The 24,452-nt window shown below is 43.8% G+C and overlaps 1 protein-coding gene and 1 long non-coding RNA gene across 4 annotated transcripts in view; one reads left to right on the forward strand and one right to left on the reverse strand.

Moving 5' to 3' along the window:
* Nucleotides 1-1,065: 1,065 nt before the first annotated feature.
* LOC144994965 (uncharacterized) lies at nucleotides 1,066-1,855 on the reverse strand. The gene is made up of 2 exons (XR_013658705.1): nucleotides 1,333-1,855; nucleotides 1,066-1,253 (listed from the first exon to the last, which is right to left on the reverse strand). It is a non-coding gene; the product is annotated as an uncharacterized LOC144994965 (long non-coding RNA).
* Nucleotides 1,856-17,497: 15,642 nt separating this feature from the next.
* The window catches only part of LOC101174755 (protocadherin-1), a 158,207-nt gene continuing 151,252 nt past the window's right edge, over nucleotides 17,498-24,452 (forward strand). The window contains exon 1 of one of the 3 annotated variants that reach the window (XM_011480596.4): nucleotides 17,498-18,469. The gene's annotated coding sequence lies outside the window, so the exon portion shown is untranslated. The remainder of the gene's footprint in view (nucleotides 18,470-24,452) is intronic. The other 2 variants (XM_011480594.4, XM_011480597.4) reach the window with 2 other exon arrangements.

The raw sequence follows: 24,452 nt of genomic DNA on the forward strand, positions 1-24,452 counted from the left end.
TGCCCACGAGTGGACGCCCGAATCAGTTCCTACCCGAGCGGATCATCATTCTGGACCACCTACCTCGTCACAGAGTCTTGCCCGAACGTCTCGCCTCAGCTCGAGCCACAGCCGAACCTCCAGCCACGTCACGAGCCACCGCCGAACCTCAAGTCAGGCTACAGAACCACGACAACTCTCCAGACTCGTTGCCTACCTGCCACAGCAAACTATTACAACACTGGAGCATATAAAACCCATTAATTTCACTCACCTCCTGTCCTCCTTCCGGGTTCCAGCTTCTGGGTCTGCCTAGCTTCGCTAGCCATGACAGTCGGTGGCTTTATGTTTGCTGGGGTTTATCAGATCCATATTGAAGTCTCCACAGATGTATAATATTTTGTTATTTAGAGAGGTAAACATCTTTTCCATCCAGTTACTGAACACCTCTAAGCTTGACCCTGGCGACCTATAAACACAGCTTATGACATTTTTCCCTGAATTGTTACATATTTCAATTGTAAGACATTCCAGTATTCCATCCACTGCAACAGACAATTTATCAATTACTGTAAACTATGTATTTTTTTCACACATATTGTGACTTCTCGACCTTTTTTGTTTACTGTTCACATAGTTAAGTTCATAGTTTTCCAATTCAAAGTCAGCGTCCTTGTCGCGGCTGAACCAAGTCTAAGATATGGTTATGATTTCAAAGGAATGTTCTATGTTCTGTAAATAGTCCTTGATGTCTCCAAAGTTGGTGTACATGCTTCTGCTGTTAAAGTGAATGATTTTTTTTTTTTAACTTTATTCATTTCAATCATGTCTGAAAATCTTTGGTGTTGGACCGGACGGAAAAGGAAAGAGGGGAAGAAGAGGGAGGGATGTCAGGGGGGGGGGGGGGGTGTTATAGTGAGAGGGGGGGGGGGGGGGGTAAGACCATGAAGCAGCATAGAGCAGACAGGTTTACTGGTTGTTTATCATTACGGTAAGGTTCAAATGTAGTACAAAAAGGGCGGAGCTGTCATGATTTCACAAGGATGAGGAACCCAGATGCTGCAACCCAGAAGGAAGACAGGTAAGTGGAGGATGAGAATGGATTTATTGTTTGCTCCAGATGTGAAGATGGCTGGTTTGAGGAGTGTCCAGGTTAGACGTGGCTGTGGCGTGGCTGGAGGGTCTTGAAGCGGTTAGCGGCTGCCGAGAGTTTCCGTGCTCCTGAGGCGTAGAATGGAAGGTCCGTGCTGCCGTCACTCGTGAGCGGTAGGATCCTGAGACAGGGAGCAAAGAATTAGTTAGAGCCAGAGACTTGGAACAAAGCTGTAACGAGGCTAGAACCAGAGCAGTCACCATAAGGGGTAACAAACTGGCGTCGAGTAGTGGCGTTGATCTCCTTTTGAATCCACAGAAGATGATGAGGAGAGTGATGGCAGCTGGTGGCAATCAGGAACATTAGGGCAGAGCTGGAGGGGGGAGGAGACCGCCAGGCACCGTGACAGGAGCCTGTCCACACACCTGCTAGCTGCAAAAATGTTCACATGTCGACATGTACACAAAACAGATAGTGTTCACACGCATACTTATGCCTTAAAACCAACTAGTGTGAGATATTTCAGTCATTCTATCATGCAAACTATTAGTGCAAAGGTGAGCTAACACCTGTGCTCAGGTGAGTGTTTATGTTCTTCTAAAATGGATGGTGGAATGTGTAAAGAAGGAGGGAGAGTGCCCAGCCATCCCCACCCCAAGACCCCCGCCGCAGCAGCAGCGGCAGCCGGAACCCCCCAACGCCACACGGGAACCGGCAGGGAACAACCGCCGCCCGGGCGACCAAATCCGCCACCCAGGCCAGGGCCAGCAGGACCGCCGCAAGGCCCCCAGAGCCAGAGAGCAGGGAGGCACGGGGGGAAAGAGAGCGCCGCCCCAGCCCAGCCAGGAGAGCAGCCCCCCGCCGCGCCGGGAGAGCAGGAGAGTTAAAGTGAATGATTGACAGCTTTTCTTCTGGGTTAACAGAGTTTTTAAAGTCATCTATGCTGTAATATTTGCAGTCAGTATTTAACAGAAAAGAATTGATCAGGGTGGATGTCTTGAAGGTTGTTGTCATTATCACTAAATATTTGAAGGTGGGTTTGCTCACCATTCAGATCTCTCTGAAAGTCGTGGTTGCAGGTGACTGTTGAAGAAAAAGTGTTGTATTTTTTAGAAGCCATGGATAGTAGAGTTCATCTCCTCACCTCGTAAGACCAGCATCTTCATGTATCTCTTGTTTAGACTGTGGTGGGAAATATTTTTCCAAATCTTGCATGCTCCTGATGAGACTCCTTCACGTTGTCCTTCATGTTGTTGACCAATCGGATGGAGTTCTTTTATTTATCTTTTATTCATCTATTTAGGAGCTCTTTGATGTTAGATGCTCGCCTCCAATGTAGACAAGGGTCATTTAGAGTATAAATTAAGTTATGTTGACACTTATTTAAATTGAACTGTTGCAGTGAAATGGAAATGATGGTTATGGTTGTTTTGCTATTTGTTCATGTATACAAGTTTTATAATCATTGCAATATTGATCATTATTATCGCACATCGTGAGTTTTCCTCATATCGTGCAGCCCTGATAAATACTAAATCCTTCTTAAACTTTGCATGACACACGTTTGACACTTTAAATGTAAACCTAACGGTACGGAGTAGGAATGCAACGACCCACTTCCCCCATCAATCCGTTCAAGGATGCAGCGGTCGGTTCAGTTTTAAACCCAGAATTGTGATGTCGCCAGTTTGGCGGTTTCATCAACATAAAGCGAAGATCTTCTTCATCAGATCAAGTTCTGACAGAATTCTGTTCTTCAGCTGGACCTGAGAGGTTGATCTAAAGAATGTAGAAATCAATACAAATAATCTGTTTCTTTTTGTTTTCCTGAACTCTGAAGCTGATTTCAAATGCTTAGAATAAGTTCTTCACTTTAACGACTCGTTTCCTTTTGTCGGGTTTGTTGCATCTTTGCAGCAAATAAAGGTTTATCAAAAGATCGATGATTAAAATCAAAACATTTGAGGAAAACGTCTGAATGAATTTATTCATAAAAGTTTTATCCTTGAGTAGATTTTTTTTTTTGCATATAAAGAAGTTGATAAACATGTTCACATTTAAATCATCTTGTTTTAAGGCGGTAAACTCTGTTGTTTCTCTGGCGTTGAAGCAGCAACGCGGTTGTCTTTGTGAGGAAAACATGGAAGAAGCTGTGATTGCGGTGTTGCATTTCTCCGTCAGTGGAGGGGTCGGGGCTTTGGTCAGCGGGTGCTCAGCGATAATGTATTCACAGGAAATCGAGCATGAAGAACTCTGTGAGCAAACGGCCTTGAAAGAAAAGCAAACAAAGCGTGAAAACTATGAGCTGCAAGTCAGAGTTCAGCTTCATTTGAAGTGGATGTTTCTATTAATCTATGGAAATGTAATGGATGAAGAACGTTTTCCTTTTACTAAAGACAATTGTGTTAATTTAAAAGAGCCAGAGGAGGTTCTGAGTCTGCCTCCCATGTTCAGCTGACCACCACAGCTCATCCGTCTCAACACGTTCTTAGCGTAAATCCTTAAAAAGACGAACAGTTGGTCCCATTTAAACCCAAAGCTTGGTGAAAAATCATGGATTTAAGGACAGTTAAAATGACCAGCCCACTCCGGCTCATTCACGCCAACGGTCTCCTTAAACGATGATAAATATTATTATAAAAAATAGTCTTAATCTTCAGAAATTTCCTGAACTTGAATTTCATTTTTCTTCTCCTCCTTCAGATCTAAGGCTTCAAATGAGCATGAAAACGGCTGAAAAGTAGTCAAACACTTTGAGATGGAAATGTGTTCTCTTCTCATCCAGCATGTCGTTTGGTCCCTCAGATGATGTTGCCATGGAAACCATACAAAAAAATTGGAAATTATAGCTAGGGGAGGAATTTAGGAGTCAATTTGGAGAATTGAAGAATTGACACCTGTAGCGACTTCTGCAAATGGGGGACAGTCGAGAGTATTTCATTAGCTGAAGTATTTTCAGTCCATACAAAAGACATGGAAGTAGGAAATCTTCTTTTCCCTGGAACATGAATAGGGGGGGACTCGATGTGGAGCGGAGTTTGAAACGGGCTGAGCGGAGGTAGCAGAGTTTATCCTTCTTTTGACTCTTTCTTGTGGTAGAGTGTCTGCCCTTTTACTGGGAGGTCGTGAGTTCAAATCCAGGCCGAGTCATACCAAATGACTTCCTGCTTGACACTTAAGGGGTTGGATTGAGGGGGTTAAACCACCAAAAGGTTCCCGAGGGCTGTTTCTACAGCTCACCATTCATAATATAGGGGTCAAATGCGGAGAACAAATTTCACACACCTAAGTGTGTGACACATGATGGGACTTTTCTTGCAGCTGCTTTCCAGTTCCCCTCTACCTAAATAAAGACTGAAGTACTTGAATACTTTGGTAAAACATCCCAAACACAAAAGCACAGATCAATTCTAGCATTGTCTGAGAAAAGTGCAGTAAGTGAGGAGTCTTGATTTAAACTTTTGTATCTCCAAACTTTTTTTTCTTTTTAGGCCAAATTTTAGCGCCCTGACTTTTTCCACAACAGTTAGGAAACCTTTCATGACCACTAAATAATATGCTGATGGGTTGTTGCTCTGGATGCAGCCTTTAGATCCAATAATTGCAGGTAATAATTAATGGTAATCAGCCTTCTCTTTGCGACTGACCCTGCTGTTACCATGGAGACCACCACAAACAGTAACTGGGTTCATTTCAGATGAGCATTTGTAACTGGCAGCCCATCAGTGTGTGTGTGTGTGTGTGTGTCTGTGTGTGCAAACACGTGCACATGCGTGTGTGCACGTGTTGTGCTTGTACGAGGAAGATGGGGCCACTAAATTCATGCCAATATTTTCTAAAGGGTGTCATGGTAACAGCTGTAAAACGGAAGACATTTGCGTAATTATTCATGGACACACCTGACGTGGAAACGATCTGATGGAAGTGAAGGGATTTTTATTTTTTAAGGCCATGTTTTGTGTCTCGTCTTCAGCTCTCTTTGTCGCCTTTTTTTTTTAATTGTCAGTGCAGCCAATCAGCCAGTACATCTCGTTAAGGTTCCAGAAAACAAAATGTAAATCAGGGTATGTTTATGCCATCCTTTGTGAATTATTCTGAAGACAATGAGTCAAGATTGCAGAATTATTGGAGCGTCAGTAATTCTATTGCAACAGAGACTCGTACCCTGTGGTGTTTTTCTGAATCGGTGCATCAAACACGCTCACACTCGGGTACATGGAAGCAAACCTAACAAGTTAAATCAACTGAGCAGCAAATTAAAATGACTTTAGCAAATGTAAACAAAAAGTGACAGAGGAAATGAGAGTGACGCACTTGAGCTTAACAAACCATCTTTTGTGTCTGAAAATGGGGCCACCGACAGCGTTTGGTACTTGTCTTCTTAACAGTTTGTTCTTTTGTTTGTTAGTTGTTGATTTTTATGATGGGAAGATGTGAAAATAGGCAGATAAACAGGTCAAACTATGGAGCCGCTAAGTGACTCATTAAGCTTTGTCATATATTCCTAACATGCAGCTCTCCATCAGGACTGCAGTTTTATTGGAGGTTGTGCTCGTTGTTTATCTACCTGTGAATTTGTTTTAGCAGGTGAGGGTTCTGACCTCAGGCTCAACCTTCCATAAAGGTTCGGGTTTGTCAATCTGAGTTTAACCTATCCTGGGTCAGACTGCCTGCCAAAGCTATCGAGTTCCATCTTCATGGTTTTACCCCCCCCCCCCCCTCCATTACCCCCCCCCCCTCCCCCCACAACATCCCTCCTTTTCCATTCCGTCCAGTCCAACAAAAAACTGTTACAGATATAAATAAGATGACTAAAGCTTAGCCTAAATTACAAAAGGGGTTTATTTAAATATACCTCTGGTGTGTCAGAAGATTCAAACCCCTGTTGTGTCACTAAAATCTGTCCAACACAAGAGGCCTTCAGTTCTCATCTGTTTTTTCAGCATTTGGACAGGACAAATGAAAGAAAAACATTTCCTTCCACCCAGCTGTGTTGGTTCATGGCACCTTATTCAGCATCGTTCAGATGCAACCCCCCCATGGAGGGCTCCCCTATCTGCCAATCAGGGCTGCGCCCTACGCTGTAAAGCCTCAACCCGAGGACAGCAGATTAGGTGGAAAACTGGGATTCATTCACAAAGGTTTTTAAGAAAAAATAATCAAGTTGCTGTGAATATTGATTTTTGTTCTGAGCACTTTGGGTTCATTTAAAGCAGCTTTATAGTATAGAATCAGGAAGAAATATACAACAGTCTGCATACTAGAAGTGAATTCAACCAATGAATTGCGACACACAGGCTCGTCTGCAAACTATAAAACTCTGTTTTGTTGTCCGTACCACACCAAAAGTTTCATAAGCAATATGTTTTTGACAAATGACTTAATTTGCATTATGTAAGTACACCACTGCTAATGACCTGACATGCATTTAGGCTTGCATAGTTTCTTCAGAGTAAATAGACTAAATCTGTCACAGCAGAGTTCATCTTTATGCAGGAAAAGGGAACATTAACTTGGAAAAAGGAGCTCCGACACATTAGTATGATGAGACACGCAGCACAGACTACACTCCATAAGCTGAAGTGTTTTCAGCAACACATTGTGCCGTTGAGAGAGAAGCATTTTCACCTCATCACCTCGGGGCATCTGAGACATTTTCCATGCAGGGTAATAAAAAAAAAAATGTTGAGCAAAACATGAAAGAAAAGCTTACATTGTTTGGCCTTGTATCTGCCTCGGTGTAATGCAAGAACTCTGACTTCTGCAGATAAAGCAGCATCTGTGGATCAAACCTACACTGCGTTTCAAACCGATGGTCTGCTGATGGCGTTTGTGAGGATTTGAACAGTTGTGCGGAAATCAAACACGGTGTACTGCATCGACATCTGCTATGCTGCAGCTGCTGGCTGCAGATCTGATAAACTGTATTGATAAAACGGTTGGCCACGTTACACAATTTACAACTCCGCCACACTGACAGACGTAATGAGAGATTTGAAAGGATCCCAATGTGAGGCTGTACAGCGTATTCCATGACAACTATCGGCATCTTTATCAAACTACACATCTAAAACAGGCAGTGGAACGGCTAAAGGAAGCCATAAGTCCTCAGTCAGTCAAAAGTCTGTGAGCTCGATCTGTAAATAAGCGATGGGGACACTGGTAAAGTGTTATTGGACAGTTTTCAATATACTCTTGTTAATTGTATATCATTACGTTTACATCGGCTCAGAAACTCGCAGTCAAGCGACCACTTCCAATGAAAGGTCTACTTAAACACGTGTAGTCTATATAAACTCAAAACTCTCACGTTCAGCTGTCGCTACGCACGTTTTTGAGTCTGTTTTCAGGCTCTACGCGTTGACGGCTAAACCAGTTGGACTTTGACCAATCAGGGACTTAGTAGTGACGTTTTCACTGACGGAGTGGCCAACCCTTTAACGGGAGCCTGGTTGCAGAAAAGATGGTGCCCAGACATCATTCGCCGGAAACTGACCATTTACGAGATTTCAGAATTGTGGCAGCTGTTCCTAAGACGTTTTCATGTGGATAAACGGTTCAGCGTTGCAACGTGAGCTTGAAACGGGGCAAAAACGATCAGCGTTTCAAAAAGGAACTAAGCAAAAGTGTTCAGAGGATTAAAACTGTTACACCGAAGCTTCAGCCCCAGTGCTCACACTCCTTCAACAACCGGAACCTTTCTACTCTCTATGCTACCAACGTGAACACACGCAGAGAAAAAACCTCACTGTGAGTTTCTCCAGTTTTCAGAGGTCATCAGCTCCTCTGGGCTCCGCGGTTAATGTTCAGATTGTTTCATCCTTCTGGACTTTTTGTTTTTCTGCACAACTAAAACAAAGCATCATTGTGGGAAATGACATGATGGATGACAGTGAAGGAAACAATTAAGAACTGTGTTTAAGGGTTGAGTGTTTTTCCTGGAATCCTAGGGAGAACTTTTGCTTCAGGGGGTTAAGATGATGGAGAAGCTGATCCCCTCAGTCTGGTCTCATCCTCTTTAGACTGCTTCATTCAAAAGTCAAATCGAATTCAGTCGCTTTAAAAGATTATTGTTTTTTATTTTAAAAAAAATCCTCAGATGTTTGAGCTGGACGGGAAAAAGGAAAACTAAAATACAGCTTTGAGGTAAATTAATTAAAAAAGGATCATAGCGCCACGTCCTCGCTTTCTTTTCTCCGTTTTTCTTGCTGATCTTTTGGTGTTGCCGGCCATCCGGCTAACGGGTTAATTAGCTGAGTGAAGTGCTCTGCAGAGGAAATGTCACACTCACTGGCTGCCGTTTGACTTCCTGGATGGCAGGCCAAAGGTTGACTGTGAGTTTACTGAACCTCTTCCCTCTTCCCTTTTTCTGCAAATGTCACCCAGGACCCATTATCTCTGCCGGAGACGCGGCACAGTCGGGCTGAAGGAGAGACGCGCTCGCCGTCGCAGATGGCCTGGCTGATGCCTGAAGTGCTTCTATGAAAGCAGGAGTCCTCCACTCCTGCACGACAACGGAAACCCGGGAACATCCGTAAATATCCACTCACTGCAGGAAACCGACACACTCCGCTTCTTTTGTGTCGACTCTGAAAAAGCCTTTCGTGGTGAACTGCAAAAGCACTTTTCTCACGCCCACATGAAACCGGCTGGTTCCAAAGATGTTAAGTCTAGCCGTGAAACCTCACATGTTCTCCAAAAACGTTCATAAGCCTTTGTAAAGGTACAGACAAGAATATTATCAGGTGAAACATCTTTAGTACGACGTTGTTTGGCTGCAAATTTCCAACACTTCAAGAGTTTGGAAGCATTTCCAGCCGTCCGTCCGTCCTCAGCTGTATCGCATTCAGGGTCAGAGCGCTGCTGGAGCCTATCCAGCTCAAACTAAACATCTTTACTTTTTTTGTAATTTTTTTTTTTTTACAAAAATATGAAAATATTTAGAAAAGACATATTTAAAAACGGTAACATTAAGAACTTCTGCTTCCTGAAGTTCAGTAGAGAATCATCAAACATTATTTTTAAAAAGATGCTAAAATGATCGGTGAGAATGTTTGCACTTCTGTGTGTAAATGTGTGAACATTGATGTAAACTAAAATGCTGTCTTTTTTTATGACACATTTTCCCTCTCGTGTAGTTTTTCAGAGCATCGTTTGATAAACGATGTTTTTTTCTTTTACATGTTGATGAAGAAAGCTTGGATTGAATCTGTTTGCTTCTCTCTGTTCTTCTTTATTTATTTTTGCTTTGAGGTGCTGCGATGTTTTAAGATTTTCTAAACCTTTAAATGACTGAAACAAAAATAGGCCGACGTATGAATCAAATTGTAGTTTCTCTTCTTTTTAGCCTCCTGGAAATTTCCCTAAAGGATAAATGTCCAGTTTTCTGGGGAAACGGTGTCGGAGGACTCCCAGACGTGACGGTTTGAGCTGCTTCCTGCAGCCTCGTCACGCCCAGAGCCAGAGATCCTCTCCGACTGAACACACAGCAGTTTGTTAGCTGAAGCGTTGGTTGTTGTTTTTTGGAAAGAGGCCTGCAAAGCTGCACGTTCCAGCCCATGAAGTGCTAATGTTTACTGTTGGAATATGTTATTTTAAACCCCTGTTAATGTCCTATTGTAACAGCTTCTTTTACTGCGGCTCATTAAAACAGAAACACGGCGCACAATCCACTATATTAAGTTCAATCAGCGCCCCGCTGCTGCCGTGACGTCAGCGTCATTCCAGCTTGGCGGGAAGAGAATGAGGCTGATTGCTGCTGCTTACAGTTTACCGCGTCTTTGTAATGGGGCTCATTGGGAGTCCTTTTTTTAAATGTTTTTCATAATAAATGTTGATTGGTGCCTTTATAACAGCCAGGAAATTACCCACCAACACTTGTGTGCATCTACGACGGGCAGGAAATGGCGCCCAGGCCTTCCTCTGGACTAAAGTCCTGCAGTGGTGGTCCGTTCCGAGATTTGAAAACGATTTAAATGTCCTTAAATAAAACAAGGAGCTTCATGCTTATGTGACAGACATTAGTCCACCTGCTTGCAGTGGCATCAGGCTGGAGATGACCTGGAGACGAACAGAAAGGATGAAAGAGGACGAGCTGAACTTTACCTGGATCTCCGGGGTGACTCTGGGTCACGCAGGTGGAACAGCTGAGCATCATCAAAGTGTCCAGACCTTCTCGGAGCGTGAAGCCGCGCCTCACTCCTTCGTTAGACGTTTCAGAAACGTCGTATTCGTCTTCTTTAACAGGCCTGCGCTCCGACATCCTGCTGAAAATCTCAGCTGCAGAGTCTTCAGGATCCTCCTCCAGCAGAGCTTCATTATTTATGCATCACACAGAAGCAAACCTCTGGAGGTTAATCTCGTTTATCGACCGCGCATGTGTCTCTCTGTGTGTTTAAGCAATTTGTCACTCTTTCATGATGCAAATATTTCTGTAATTGTCACAGCTTTGCTCTCCTGTTGGAGCCATTGTTCTGCCGTTACCCCGAGCTAAACTCCCTGATCCTTTTTTATTTACTTCTCCTGTATTTTTATCTGGATTTCCCACTGAAGTTTTTTTTCTCTCTGCTCTTCTTTGGCTTCCTGTTACCGTTTGTTGCTGCGGCACACCGACTTTTCCTCCGGGGATCGGTGAGCTCGCTTCTGATCTTATCGATAGATGTTTGCTTTGGGTGTCTAATTAATTTGGCTCGTTAGCATCAGGTAGCTGCGGCAGATTACCGATCACAGCCGAGCATCAAAGCCGGACTGAATGTATTTTCTCCTTTCCCGCTTGTTTGGGCTGTAGATTTTATCAGGGCGTCTGTGTTCACGGCTCGGGCTATGCCAACACAAAACCACTTTGTAGTCGTTTTATGCCAAATTAGGATTTTATTTCTAAAATGTACTTTTTTCTTGGTTTTCTTCTTCTTCTGTCATTTCATCTTAATATTTTATCAGCAGGATTGTGGTAAAACAAAGAACATTCTAATGAGACTCACTGAGATGGAAGCTCCTTTCCAAACAGTTTGATTAGAATTTCCATAAAAAGACGGGGCATTCACGTGTATTTCCTGAGCCCTCCAGGTGCCAGTGGTTAAAAAACACCAGATCAACCGTGTGCACAGATTTGTAAACTGTGCGCACGGTTGATCAGTTTTTGTTTTTACCACTGGCACCTGAAGGGCTCAGTATATATTTACCCAAGCAAAACTAAAAAAAGTATCCTTTTTCTTAATAAAAATAAATAGAAAAAACAATCAGTCAAAGCCATGGAAGGAAAATCCAAACTTTTGGGTGTTTCTGCCTTTCTGAGTCCTTCTCTGGTTCTGGATAGTTTTTTGGGTTTCATCTCCATTTTTCTCCCCTGATGGGTGATCGGCTGTTCTGATGGCTCCATCTGATCCTCTTATCACAGTCTCTGGTGGAATTTGCTCAAACTGCAGGTTTGAAACTCCTAAGAGAGTCTGAATAAACTGTATCAGACATAAACGTCATCACTTTAGAAGAGCATAAAGACCCACTGGAGCACAGGTGCTAGCTCACCTTTGCACAAATAGTTTGAGTGATTAAATGAAATATTTCCCATGAGTTGGTCTGAATGCATAAGTATGTGTGTGTGAACATCAGTGGTATTAGTGTACATGTTGACATGTTTTGTATGTTTGGAGCCCACAGGTATGTTTGTGGCATTTGGGTGCATGTGTGGACAGGCCCCGCCCCCTTTTGGATTTATTCATTCATTTGTTTATCTTCTTCTGTTTATTCTGTGGGGAGAACATGCAAAATCCACACAGAAAGGCCCCCCATTGGTGTTCTGGTTCAGGTCCCCCAGCTGGGACTTGAACCGGGGCCTTCTTGCTGTGAGGCAAGAGCGCTAACCACTGCACCACCATGCAGCCCCCTTTTGGATTTATATCACTTTTAAACCTGACAGTAATGATTGTAAACATCCAGTAACTTGTTGCTTTATGCTGCTTTATGGTTCTAGCCCCCCTCCTCTTTATTCAACCTCCTACCCCCAGTCATCCCTCTCTCTTCTTCCCTTCTTTTCTTTTCCGTCTGGTCCAACAACAGACTGTTACAGATATGAGTAAAATGAATCAAGTTTAGCCTAAATTACAAAAGGGGTTTATTTAAATATACACCTAGTGTGTCAAACGTTTCGTAACTCCTGTTGTAACAGTAAAGTATGTCCAACACCAGAGGCCTTCAGCTCTCATCTGACTGCTCAGCTGTTGGACAGGACAAGTTAAAAAAAAGACGTCAACTTCAGCTTCACTGCAGTCAAAGTTCAGGATTCTTTCGGCTCATTTGTTTCCTCTTTAATGGATTATTTTAGTTTAGTTTAGTTTTGTCTTTTCTATCAATGTCCTCTTCAGCTCTTCAGGCTGAGGTAAAGGAACAGCGACGGACACAGATGCTGCTCTACAAGGTGAGTTTGAAAGCGTCCGCGTGGTTTCTGTGCATCACAATCAATAACAATGTCTCTACAATTTACTGTAGCATTGAAATCATTTTTAATTTGCTGTTATTTTATCAGAAGGATCGTTTCAGGTTTGAAATCCTAGTTACACTGTTGTGGAAAAGCAGGACAATTACAAAACAAACATACAAAATCTGGTTTCATTCAAGAGCTCCTCACAAAAACCACATTTAACTTTGATTCATTTAAAATAAATGAAAGAAAAAAACTGTTATTTTTAAGGTAAACAAAATGACAGCATGACGTTAAAAAAAAGAATCTATTTAACATGAAAATCTTTGAAGAAACTGAAGCTAAGCTAAGCGGATTGAAGAAATAAAACTGGACCCAGGAAGCTTAAGAAAGTAAAAAATGACGGTTAACCTGGTCGTCCAATCAGGACAAAAGTCTGAAATTGCTCTTCAGAAAAAGCTGAACATCGAGGTAAATCTAAACTAGATCTAAAGGAAGGAACGCTGCACGCTGAAAACGCTCCAAAAATTCCGTATTTGTGACACCCCACCCCCGCCCTCATAGCCGTTAAACTGGGTCACAGGAATGAACCCGAGCCACACGTCGGACCCGCTGATGTCCGCAGGGACACTTTTAATAATCGCCATTTCTGCAGCAACATTACAAATTGTTCCAGGAATTTCTCATTTATGTTCCTATTTTTCGCCTTACTTTGGTGCGTCGTCCCATTGAATCACTTCATTCATTTCCTCACATTAATAATTCAATAATTCCGTTCAATAATTAATATCCTTATCAGCGCCTGCCCATTTGTGCGCCTACACTTAGCTAGTTTGGATTAATGCGGTTAAACTTTGTCCAAACTCTGATTGGAAGCTTCCCACTAGCGTCCTCTGTGGGACTCGCCGGCCCCCCCTTTCATAAAGTCTTCTTTTGAAATCAGTCGAGCAGAAACTTTTCGACAGTGCCGTTTCTCTTTGTTTGATGATTAATGATGATTATCTGCGCAGGACTGTGGGATTAGAATTAATCTTGTTGTTCTTCTGCCAGGATAATTAACTTAATTTGCTTAACAGTTGGTCTTTCCTGTTGCTTTCAGCGTTCTCGTCAGGAACGCTTTCCTCCGCTTCCTGTGGGAGAAAAACATCGCTGCTCGTTTGAGGCGACAGCAGACGCAACACGACACGAGTCCTCGAAAAGGTGCAGAGCCCGGATCCTTTTTAAATCGCAGATTTACACAAACGCTGCAGAAGATGCTTAATTTGAACCCAAAACAGAAACCCTCTGGTTAAAAAAATCCTCAGAAAGGACCAAATGGTCTGGAAACAGCATGTTTTCTGTTCAGGCTGCTGGATCTTGAAGTGCGTCAATGCAGTTTGTGTTTCATAATTCACTCTGACAAATGCTTTCAACACTGCAAAAAGCAGCAGGTGGTTTCTGCAAAGGTTAACGAATCCAAAAGCAGCATCTTTTTCATATTTCAACCCTTAAGAGGACTCCCACCTGACACACACAGGTTTGAACTTTGCTATAAATGAAGCTTAAAAAGGATCTGGAGGGATGGAGCTGCTCTGACGGTTTTCCATGTTTGTACTCGTTTTGTTGGTCTTTGTGTTTTATTTTGTGGTCATGATGTGAATTTTCTATCCATCCACCCCCTGGCAGAGGAGGACTGCTGCCCGGTCTGTTCTTGCTTTGCTTTGGGATTTTCCTGATGATGACGTTGACCCTGTTCTGCAGTGCTCCCCGACCCCGGCTCATTTGGAACCGGGCCGAAAGGAAAAATAAGCTAAACTTGTATTATTTTGTTCTTATTATTTGATTCTGAATGAGTTTTGTTTAGTAGAACTGCTGTTTTTCATCACTCTTGACACACGTCAAGACATTTGTCTCCGTCACACGTCTCACAGAAGTTTGCTACCCTCCTAAAGTGGCTGCTCCATTCGCTAAATTGAAACTGTGAAGCTCGCGACGTTGACAAAAATTAACGTTTTTGGCAGGTTTCTTTGTGCAGAATAGTCAGAGAGGAAACAGAATAAAACTTAATCAGTCTTTACTCGTATTACGGATTTATTCTGACAGTGGTTCTCACACTAAACCTACATTTTATGCAGCAACCGACTCTCTAATTTTACCAAGACGCTGCTAATAAAAATGCAAACATATCAATTATTATTAGATTTGGAAAAGATCTGGTTTGATCATTTTATATTGTTTTTTTTCTCCACCACACCGTTAAAGTCAAACAAGACTGAAGTCAGATTCTACCTCCTTAAATATTAAGGGGAAAGTTAAGGGAAAATCAAAAAGTTTCCTAGCTCTGCAGCTGCACAGCGGCTGATGCACGGAGCCAAAATGCTGACAGCAAAGCGGGCCAAAGTTCTGCAGAACCTCCCAGCAATAGCACCAATCAGTGATGTGTCCAACGCTCTGAAGAAAGGCCATCGTCGTGGCGATGAGCGGTGAAGTCCGTGTTTACTTCCACGTGGTAGAAAGTAGAGCTGCAGCTGCAGAGCAGACGGTCATGGAAACAAAGCATCTTAGCCACATTAAAGCGTCTCCTTCATCCAGTCATGCTGCCTCATCATCATCACTTTATTGTTTCTGGAAAGAATTTGTTTTTTTTTCCGCGTCTTTATGTTTGAAGCACCGCTCAGACTTCTGAACCGCTTAAAAGTTCTGGAGAAGCTGCATTAATATTGAAAATAAACAGCACTTTATTTCCTCAATCATACTTTCAGAACCTTATTGGTTAAGAAACAGTCATTCATTTTTAATTTTTCTTATACTGAATTATATTTTTTTGTGGAAATCGGGCAATGTTGACAGTTCCCTCGCTTTATTTTAAGTTACCAAAATAAAAGCATGATGAACTTGCTTGGGTAAAAGCAAAAAAGCAACTGCAGATACAGTTGCAGTGCTTAACGTTGTGATCATTAAATAAACAGAATTTTACAATTTTATTATATAGAAAAGACGTATTGAAATTCAGGTAGAGTTTTCTAAGTCATACTTAAGAAAATAAAACAAGTATTCCTGTATAGGATTGGGATACTTATCGTATCGCCAGACTCTTGCCAAAACACCCCCCTAATAAAAAGTGTTGAATAAGCCCCACAGAGTCATTTTAACTCCGAGCATTAATACTGACACTTGGCAAATGTAATGTGGAGCTTTGAACCTCAAACCAATTGATACAAACTCCATTCTTCATACTTTTATCATGGAATTCTTACAACTTCTAGTTAAAGATTGTATAAGCAGAAGTTGTCATGAACAGCCTGTGGAGACTCAACAACCAACAGTTGATGTTTCCTATGCAAAAACTCTGAAAAGAGAACTTTTATTTTGATACCTGATAATGACTTCCTGGAGACAAAAAAGAGCAAACAAGTCTTTTTCACTTGCTGTTGTTGTAATAACTCTGAAAGAGTCGGATCAGTTTGACTGAAGATGTGACACGGAGGACTTTGCTGTGTAGCAACAAATTCCACCTTTTCTGATGTTACAAAAACACAAAACAGAGAGAAAGAAAAAAAACTGTTTTTTCAGTGGAGATTAAGATCAGGGATCATTTTTCATCCTCTCAGCTGTTCTTTCTTTTGCCTCTTATTTTGAAATCATTTGTGTCTTTAGAACCATTTCCAGCTTTCACACAGCTGCGGAGGTGCTTTCATGATGTGTTTGCTGCTTGATGTGCATTCACACAGCACTCATGAGAGTGGGTTATTCCTCTCCATGTGGGCATCCCAGCAGCTGAGACCCTCCATGGACAAAGCATGACAAAAAGGCTGAATTCACGCCACTTCCTTCCTGTCAGACTCCACAGCGCCTCACAGGCATTGGACAGTAATTACTGGTATTCATTTCTACTTGTCTTTTTAGTGGTTTTAGTGTTTTTACTGGAGCCATGCTGTATTAAAATAAAGTTGTATTCTATTCATCTTCCTTTGGTTGAGTCAAATTGGTTTCTTTTGTTAGTCTGGACCAAACTAATTTAATACAATATCTAAATAAAATGAGGTGGGGCTTCACTCCCCCCTCCCACCCCCTTGAAGACTTTTGCTCAGCTGCTACTCCAGACATCTTTGCCACCATTTCTCATCTCATCTTCATCACTCAATTTGAATTTTTTTTTTAGCCACTTAGCATAAGCTCCTGAAAAAACAATTATGGTTTATTTTTCATTTATTTATTAATTTACTTTTGTTTTGTAGGATTTTTTTACTCTTTTCATCTTCGGTTCATTTTTCTGTTCCCTATTTTTTCTTCTTTTGTTTCCATGGCCCTTTTTATGTCTTCTTTTTTCTTTCATTTAGAGTCTTCTTGTGTTGATGATTTGTGGTGTTTAACATTTCCTATTTTCTCTTTCTAGTTGCCTAAATGTTCAAGAATCAAAAGATTAGCTTTCTCATTAAAATTCCTCCTATTGAATGTTAGAATTCATTCATTTTAAAAGGATTCTGTTGCTTTTTAACAGAAATGTATTTAAAATGTTCCCAAAATGATTGTTCGTGTTTCTCTTTACTTTGATGTTTAAACATTTTTATTACTGAAAAATGAGATTAAAAAAGAATACGTTTTCTTTCTGACGTCTTTCAGCAAAAATTAAACCTTAATGAACTAACTTTTTTGTAAACTCTCTAAACATTTCCTTAGTTAAAGACCCTGCTCTCAATAAATAACTGCAATTATAAGAGGGAATAACGTATTTGGGATATCCGTTGCCATCCTGCGCTGCGCGCGCGCTCATGGTTTGGTTCCACAGAGACAAACGTCCTCGTGACAGCCAATTGTACATTTGAGACTTTAAACGGAGCTGCATTATGTTGAATGCAGAAGCAGAATTACGGCGTTTCCCATAATCCATCTGTGATGTTGGTCATGTCCGCGCGCTTTATGCTGCTCTGGACCGCAGCCTCCTTTTCTGCGGGTCCGCTAATGTGCGCATTTCATGTTTTACGCAGCAGCTTGTACTATAGCCTGAGAACCGCAGCCGAGGAGGGGGATGATGATGAGGAGGAGGAAGAGGAGGAGGATGGCTGTCTGAGCTGCGCCTGTCGCTCGTGCCGCGTGTCGCCTGCAGGTGGCGCTCAGAGCGCGGCGGAGGCAGCTCTAGTGAGGCTGGACGGAGCGGAGAAAAGCGAGGAGGTGGAAGCTCCGCAGAGGAGAGACTCCCGGGCCACGGAAGGTGCACCTGCGCGCGCGCGCTTTTACTACATCTATCGGATGATGAAAAGTTTGATGAAGACGACACTGATGAAGAAGAAGATGATGATGATGAAGGCGAGCGCAAGGTTATGAACACAAAATGTTGGGAAATCCACAAAGTTGTTGGAAGATGCTGGCTCCGCCCCCCACCCCCCACCCCCTGAGAGTGAGGAGTTTACGGGTGAGGGAGGGAGAGAGAGAGAGAGGGAGAGGAGCGCGAGCGCAGTTGTTTGGACTTAGTCCCGTCTTTCGTCACACACGGTGCAGCCGCGCGCTCTGATCGGTGCCGGACCGCGAAGCGGACAGTTTAAGGCGCAGCGCGCAAGGTGGAAGCTATCGGGACGTTAGTCGCGTGCGGCTCCGGGACCTGCTTTACCTGGGTGACTTTATTTCTTTTTGTCATTTTTTTCTTTTCTTTTTTTTTATTTTTATTTCGGTTCTGCGCCCACACCTGACACCTCCACGCCCGCGGAGGATGCTGCCGCCGCTCCGTCAGTGACCTCCCTGCGCCGTCCGGACCGGGCTTTCTCCACGAACGCGGTGGTTCCAGGAGGGACAGCCTGTCACGACAGTGAAGTGGGCTCAAAAGTGGATGAATAATCCCCCTCCCCTAGAAGATTGGATCCTCCACAGACGCACATTCGGACAGAATTCTGGGTCCTGCTGGATTCTGGCGGATTTTTGCCGCGTCTTAAGCCGGGAAGCGGCGCCGCAGACGCCGTGCTGGAGCGCACAGAGCGGGGGTCCCGCGCGGCTCTTACCCGTTTCAGGTAGGACACCTCCACATCTGCATCCAACACACCCTGCGCTGTGACGCCGTTCCCTCTAAACTCCTCCGTTTGGTCGCGCGAGCCTTTTTACGCACGGAAACGGTGATTAACCCACGCGCCTGCTGGAGCTTGTGAAGGCGCGCGGGGTCCACGCAGACAGCGCAGCTGCTTCTCTACTCCTAAAAAAAAAATGTGGGCAACCCCCGGAGATTTTTTCCCCTTATAAATCCGCATTGACGACCCCCCCACCCCTCAACCCAAAAATAAAAACGGTTCCGTCACGGATGCCCCTCCGCGTCCACCACCGGAGTCTCTGAACTTGGAGTGGGAGCTGCGTGTTTGTGGAGGCGGGGGGGTCACGGCAGACCATCAGGATGCAGAGCTCCTGATTGCACCTGTGGCTTTCAGGTCATCAATGACCACACCCCCCCATGCAGCCGCTGCTCACAGCAGTCCAGGTGCGTCTCCGGTCCGTCCGGTTCCTCCGGTCTTTAAAACCTGACCTTTGACCCCGTGCCGCTAAGCAACTCTCTCCTCTGAAGGAACATGCACCTCACCAGCCGACATCCAGCAACCCCCCCTGCCGTTCATGAACACTTTGGAAATTCTGGTGTTTCTTGTTGGGGAAGAGGTCTTTTCATGGGGGGTGGGGGGTCTTTTAGTAGACGTTGGCTCTTTGATCTGCAGGTTTTTGAACAGATAAAGATAATTAGAGAAAAGGACAAATCATCCATAATGTCTAAAAGCCAGCGTGTGCCCCCCCCCCCCCCCCCCCCCCATTATGATGGTTATGGGGTCTTCTCTATCAGTTGTTCTACTTCAGATTGGTTTGGCCTCCTCCTTTCATTCTTCCATTTTCAACATTTTCCACAGATTTTCCCGCCTCGTCGTCTCTGACGAGGGGGGGTGAAGACAGTATCTGGTGAAGTGCCTAAACCTGAGGGGGGTGCTTAGACACAAACAGCAGTTTCTGGTCGTCTTCTGGCTGCAGGCTCATGTTTTTTTATAAGCTGAGATGAAACAGTGCGGTTCACGGCGCCGCGGCTGTGAGAGTCTCTGCACAGGTGTCCTGCAGGTGTTGCAGACAAAAATCCAGTTTCTTTTTTTAAAATGCGCTTTCACTGCAGTGGGAGCCTTCTATGCGACCAAAGCGGGACATTTTCTGGATTTTCATGGGTTTCACCTTCAAATGTGGCTTTTCAAAGGAAAACTAAAAACCAAACGCCTTCATTTTCTGTTTTTATTGTTCTGTCAAATCCTGAATTTAGGGTCATTTCCTTTTAAATCTATTTTTTTCTCCATTTTTTACAAAACCAAAAAACAAACCTTAAATCGCATTTCTGGCATCCCGTCGGTCTCAGACGTGCTCGGGGGGGAGCAGCGGGGCTTCTGTTGCGTTCGGCTTCTACCTGAAGTGTGGATGGAAGCTGCATCCTCTCCTTCTTTCTGACACATTTCTACCTTTAAAATGCGAAGCCAACAGTCATCTGACACGGTCCTCTGAGCTGCCGAAACGCTGATCCTCCTCATCCGCGCTCGGCCCCTGAATGCGAGGAATCCTGAGGCCGGTTCATGATTACCGAAAACGTGGAGGAAAATGTTCACGTCAGATTTCTGAGGGCCTCAGCTGCTCTGTCTCTGAAGGATGGTAGTTTATAAAAATCTCACCTGAATCTGAAACTGGAGCCAGAAGTTAGAGAAGTACATGGATGGGGGAAAAGAGAAACATTTCCAAAACGTTTTAGAAGCATTATTTCAGTTTGCTTGGATCTCAGAAGATTCCACCTTTAATAAAACGACAGACGAAACGGCGACATTTGATGACATTCACTCCTGATTTCTGAGCAGAGTGATCAGCTGCTCCTCCCAGGATTTCCCAGCTTTCATTTCATCTCTTCAGGTTGATTTTTTCCCCTCCTTCCCTCAACGGTTCCTCCGTCTTCTCCTGCTCGTGCTTTCGTCTTCTGCTGACCAGAGTCTTTAAGTGGAAACTAGATGTTTGCCATCTGTTTTTGTGGTTTTTTTAAACACGTGGGAACACTTCATGAAGCAGAAGGAACCTGCTGAAGTCCTCCTGGCCGTAGACGTTCTCTCCTGCAGGTCTGAAGCTCCGGCTCTTACGGTCAAGCGTGTGACGTCACAGACTCCATGTCGGTTCGGAACGTTCTGGAAAGCTGAATGGATGCAAACGGTGGTTAATTCCTGCTGGAAGTCACAGATGAAGGGATGATAAATGGAAGAGGCGGCGCAGTTTCAGCGGATCCCTGCTGCCTCTGCTGATCAGGAGAAATGTGTGCATTAAATAATTGCAGCGACAGCGCGGCTAAACGCGCAGCGCTGCGGCTTCATCGGTGATCAGCTGGTTTTGTTGAAGTTTGATCCTCTGATCCTAAATCATAAAACCAAATATTAAGACACCGACAGGCTCCTTCTTTTGGATGCAGGCTGACGATGTTCTCTCCTCAGACGTGAGAACACGGCGGCTTCTTCAGAGGAAAGCAGGCTGAAATTTCCTGAACACTTTCAGATCTTCACTGCTGGAAGCATCAGATGTCACTTTGTGTCCTCGTCATTTCACATCTCTCCAGCAGTTTACTGGTGAACACAGACTAATTCTAACCATTCGCTAAAGCTTCCAAACCAGTTTGTCCAGGTCATCAGTCAGTGCTGAGAATTTGCTGCACAGTGAAATCCGAGTGTGAGGAAATAGAACTGACCAAAAGTAGAAACCTTGGAGAATGGAGCTGGAAATGGAAGTCAGGCATAAACAAAATATGAAATATTACAGAAATCTTTCATTTTCTTTGACAGTTTTAAGTTTCCTTCATGATCACGATCTTTAACGCAGATGAACCGAGCTAGAAAAATCCGGTATCTGACCGAAACTAGTCCAAGTGAGTCGGAGCGGATCACATGGTGGTGGCTGTCATATGATCTGGTTTGGTGGTTGTGTTTGTGACTCACAGCAGAGTCACATTCCTGGCCTCATACCTTTCTGAGGAACAGTGAGCAGAAGGTGTGGACGCGCTCAAGGCGTGACGCAACACCTCGGCCCGTGTTTGTGTTGCTGAGCTCATCCGAGGACGGATCTTTGTTTGTCCTTCAGTCTCTATAAACACTACAAATAGATCCATAACTTGACTTAGAACACTCTCTCTCCTTCATATGTTCAGCGCCACCATGAGGAGCTTTGAAGAACTGATCAGAGGAACATGAAGATGAATCCAGAAAAACAGAAACGTTTGGCACAAATGCTCTGCGGTGTTGTGCTTAGTTCACCGCTCAGCGTTCTTAGAGTTCATCTGGATCAAACATGGCCGTGAATAGGGTCATTAATGGACTGTTGGGGGCGGGGCTTGCATCAGCCGCAAACGTCCTTTTGAGATCCAGAACCTTCAAAGCCTCTTTTGATGTTCTGCATTTGTGTGGTCGTTTCAGTCGGGCCGGTTTCTGGACATTCTTATTGAGCTGCTTTGTGTGGAGAGACACACCTGCACACACAGCCACACACACACCTGCACACACAGCCACACACACCTGCCTCCCAAGTTTGTAGTTTTCTTTCAGGATTTTGAGTGGGCAGAGCTGCTGACTTCTTTTCTGCTGAAGCAGGAGGAGGTTCCTGCAGATGCCGTTCAGAGCTGAAGGAGCTCACAGAGGTCAGAGGTCAGGTTTTGCAAGCGGTGACGTTCTCCGTTCTGGAGGCTCTTTAGGTTGAAGGAACAGTCAAAAAGTGACACAAGTTTCTGCCTCCACTCATGACAGATGTTCTCTGCTTTAGGAATGTAGTTTTACAGCTTTGGCGCTGCTCCTATAATTATTTACGATTTGTTTTCTTCCAGCTTCCTTTCTGTTTATGAAAACCATTCAACCACTTCTGTTATTTTGTCATAGTTTGTAAAAGGTTCTGTTTTTGTATAAACTCAGATTTTTCCAGATCAAAGCTAATTTTCAGACATGAATTCAGATTTTTCTTAATAAAGGCAGAGAAATGAAATAAGTCTATATGAAAAGAATAGTTTACTAACCCACATGAACCCATCAGTGTGACAGAAAAAATATCAGAAATGGATTCTGTGGTCAACTTGGTTTGTGTTAAAAAAAACCCAAAAATAACACATTTTATTTAAAATAAATGGCTTCTGGCTTCTTTTGGGTTAAGAGATGTTCCTCTCAGAATCTGACCCGTTTTCTATAAATAAGTAGATTCATTTGAATCGGTTTTATGAGTTTAACGTTGGATCTACACTTTGTAAATCCAAGACTTGAACTGAAGAGGACTTTATGAAAGGCATTAATATTGTTGGGATGAGGTTAAAGGGGAGATGAGGACAGTTAAATGTTTTGGTGCAGAAATGCAGTCATTCAAATCAACTGATTTCTCTGGAGCTCCTCTTTATTCCCATTAAAGTAAAGTACATTTTCTTTGTGTAACACCTTTCACAAAGTGCTTCACAGGTTAAAATATTTATATATAAAAAGCTTAAAGACACATAAAAGACAAAAGCATACATCATGTCAAACATTCATCCCAAGCCAAAATAAAAACAGTTTCAGTTCAAATGCTTTGCAAAAAGAAAAAGGTTTTCTGGGAGTCCAGGGAACGCAGAGACCACAGGAGCTCATGAAAGCCTTACAGATGGTGTGAAAACCAAAAGTCAAATGTCATTTAAATGTTGGAACATTCCCTTGTGATGGTTTATTTCAGAGAAAGACCTTTGAATCCGCTCTAACCTGAAAGTTCGGCCTCCTGGGTCGTCCTGCAGGATTTCACATGGAGATCTGGCTCAGCGGGGGGGCCAACAAGGGCCATTTAGCTGCTTTGTTGTAAACATGCCAGAGCTTTAGTTGGGACACGCCCTCCTCTCTTTCTCCTTCTGTCATCTATTGTGAGGCTTTGTCTCTGGCGTGGTGCAGCAGCAGACGCGGCGGCTGTGAGCGGCAAACGGCCGCCGCCTGCTTTCCTCACAAATGGAAATGCTGCTGCGCCTGCAGCAGCTCCATCCACTCTTTCACACACATGTGCACAGAAGCGCGTGCACGTTGATGAGAAAGTTTCAGTCGGTGGGAAAAAGGACGAGCTGGACGATCCCTGCTCACCCGTCCCCGTCCCCCGAGGACACGGCGGCGGCGCGGCGTGTGAAACAAACATGCGAACATGAGAGCTCAGCACATCAGCAAACAGGAACCGCCTGCTCTTTGATTCTCTCTGCTCCGCATTTTGACCCTGAGAGTATTTTTTATTTATTCTGGTCTTTTCTTTCTCATGAATTTTCCCGATTTAAACCCTCTGAGGAATCCCGGCTGGAAAAACAAACTGTGTTGTTACCTGAGGCTCCGAGCTGCAGAAACCCCCCCTCCATCAGTTTGTTGAGCTAAAAAGGGGAAAAACTGATTCTATCTTTATGAAAACCACGAGGCTCGCAGCAAACTGCTGGCTCGCATCTCTCCATCATGCATGTGGAAAAAGCAGCAGCGGGTTGAGATGTCGGCGCCGATTCCGCCAAAAACACAAATGCGACATTTTGCCCGCCGGAGAGGCTTCGGTCACGCATTGCTGCTGGTTCAGGGGCTTCACGGAGGACTGAGCCGTTAGTCATGCGTGTTGTGGTTCTCTTCCAGAATTTTCCGAAACATTGCAGAAACTTTAATGACACGATTGGTCCCAGAGACCGATTATGACGACCTTCACCTTAATGAATGAAACCCCAAATTGTTAGACTCATTACATTCTCAGACGTTCACTTCAAGCTCTGCTGGAAAAGCCTTCAAAGTTTTTGAGGCTTCATTCAAAAAAGGAGCGGGGACACCTAGTGGCCAAATGTGGTAATCATCCTTCAATGCACTGACGCGGTTCCAACCCATACCAGCAGTTCTAGCTGGTATGGGTCTAGCAGTTTAGCTCAGGCGGTAGAGCAGGTTGTCCAACAACCGACTATATTGCCTAACATCTAAATGCCAGTCACCGCATCCTATGGGGTCA

This window comes from Oryzias latipes, chromosome 10, assembly GCF_053564925.1.
Source record: "Oryzias latipes strain Hd-rR chromosome 10, Olatipes_Hd-rR_3.1".
In the NCBI taxonomy this organism is placed as follows: domain Eukaryota; kingdom Metazoa; phylum Chordata; class Actinopteri; order Beloniformes; family Adrianichthyidae; genus Oryzias; species Oryzias latipes.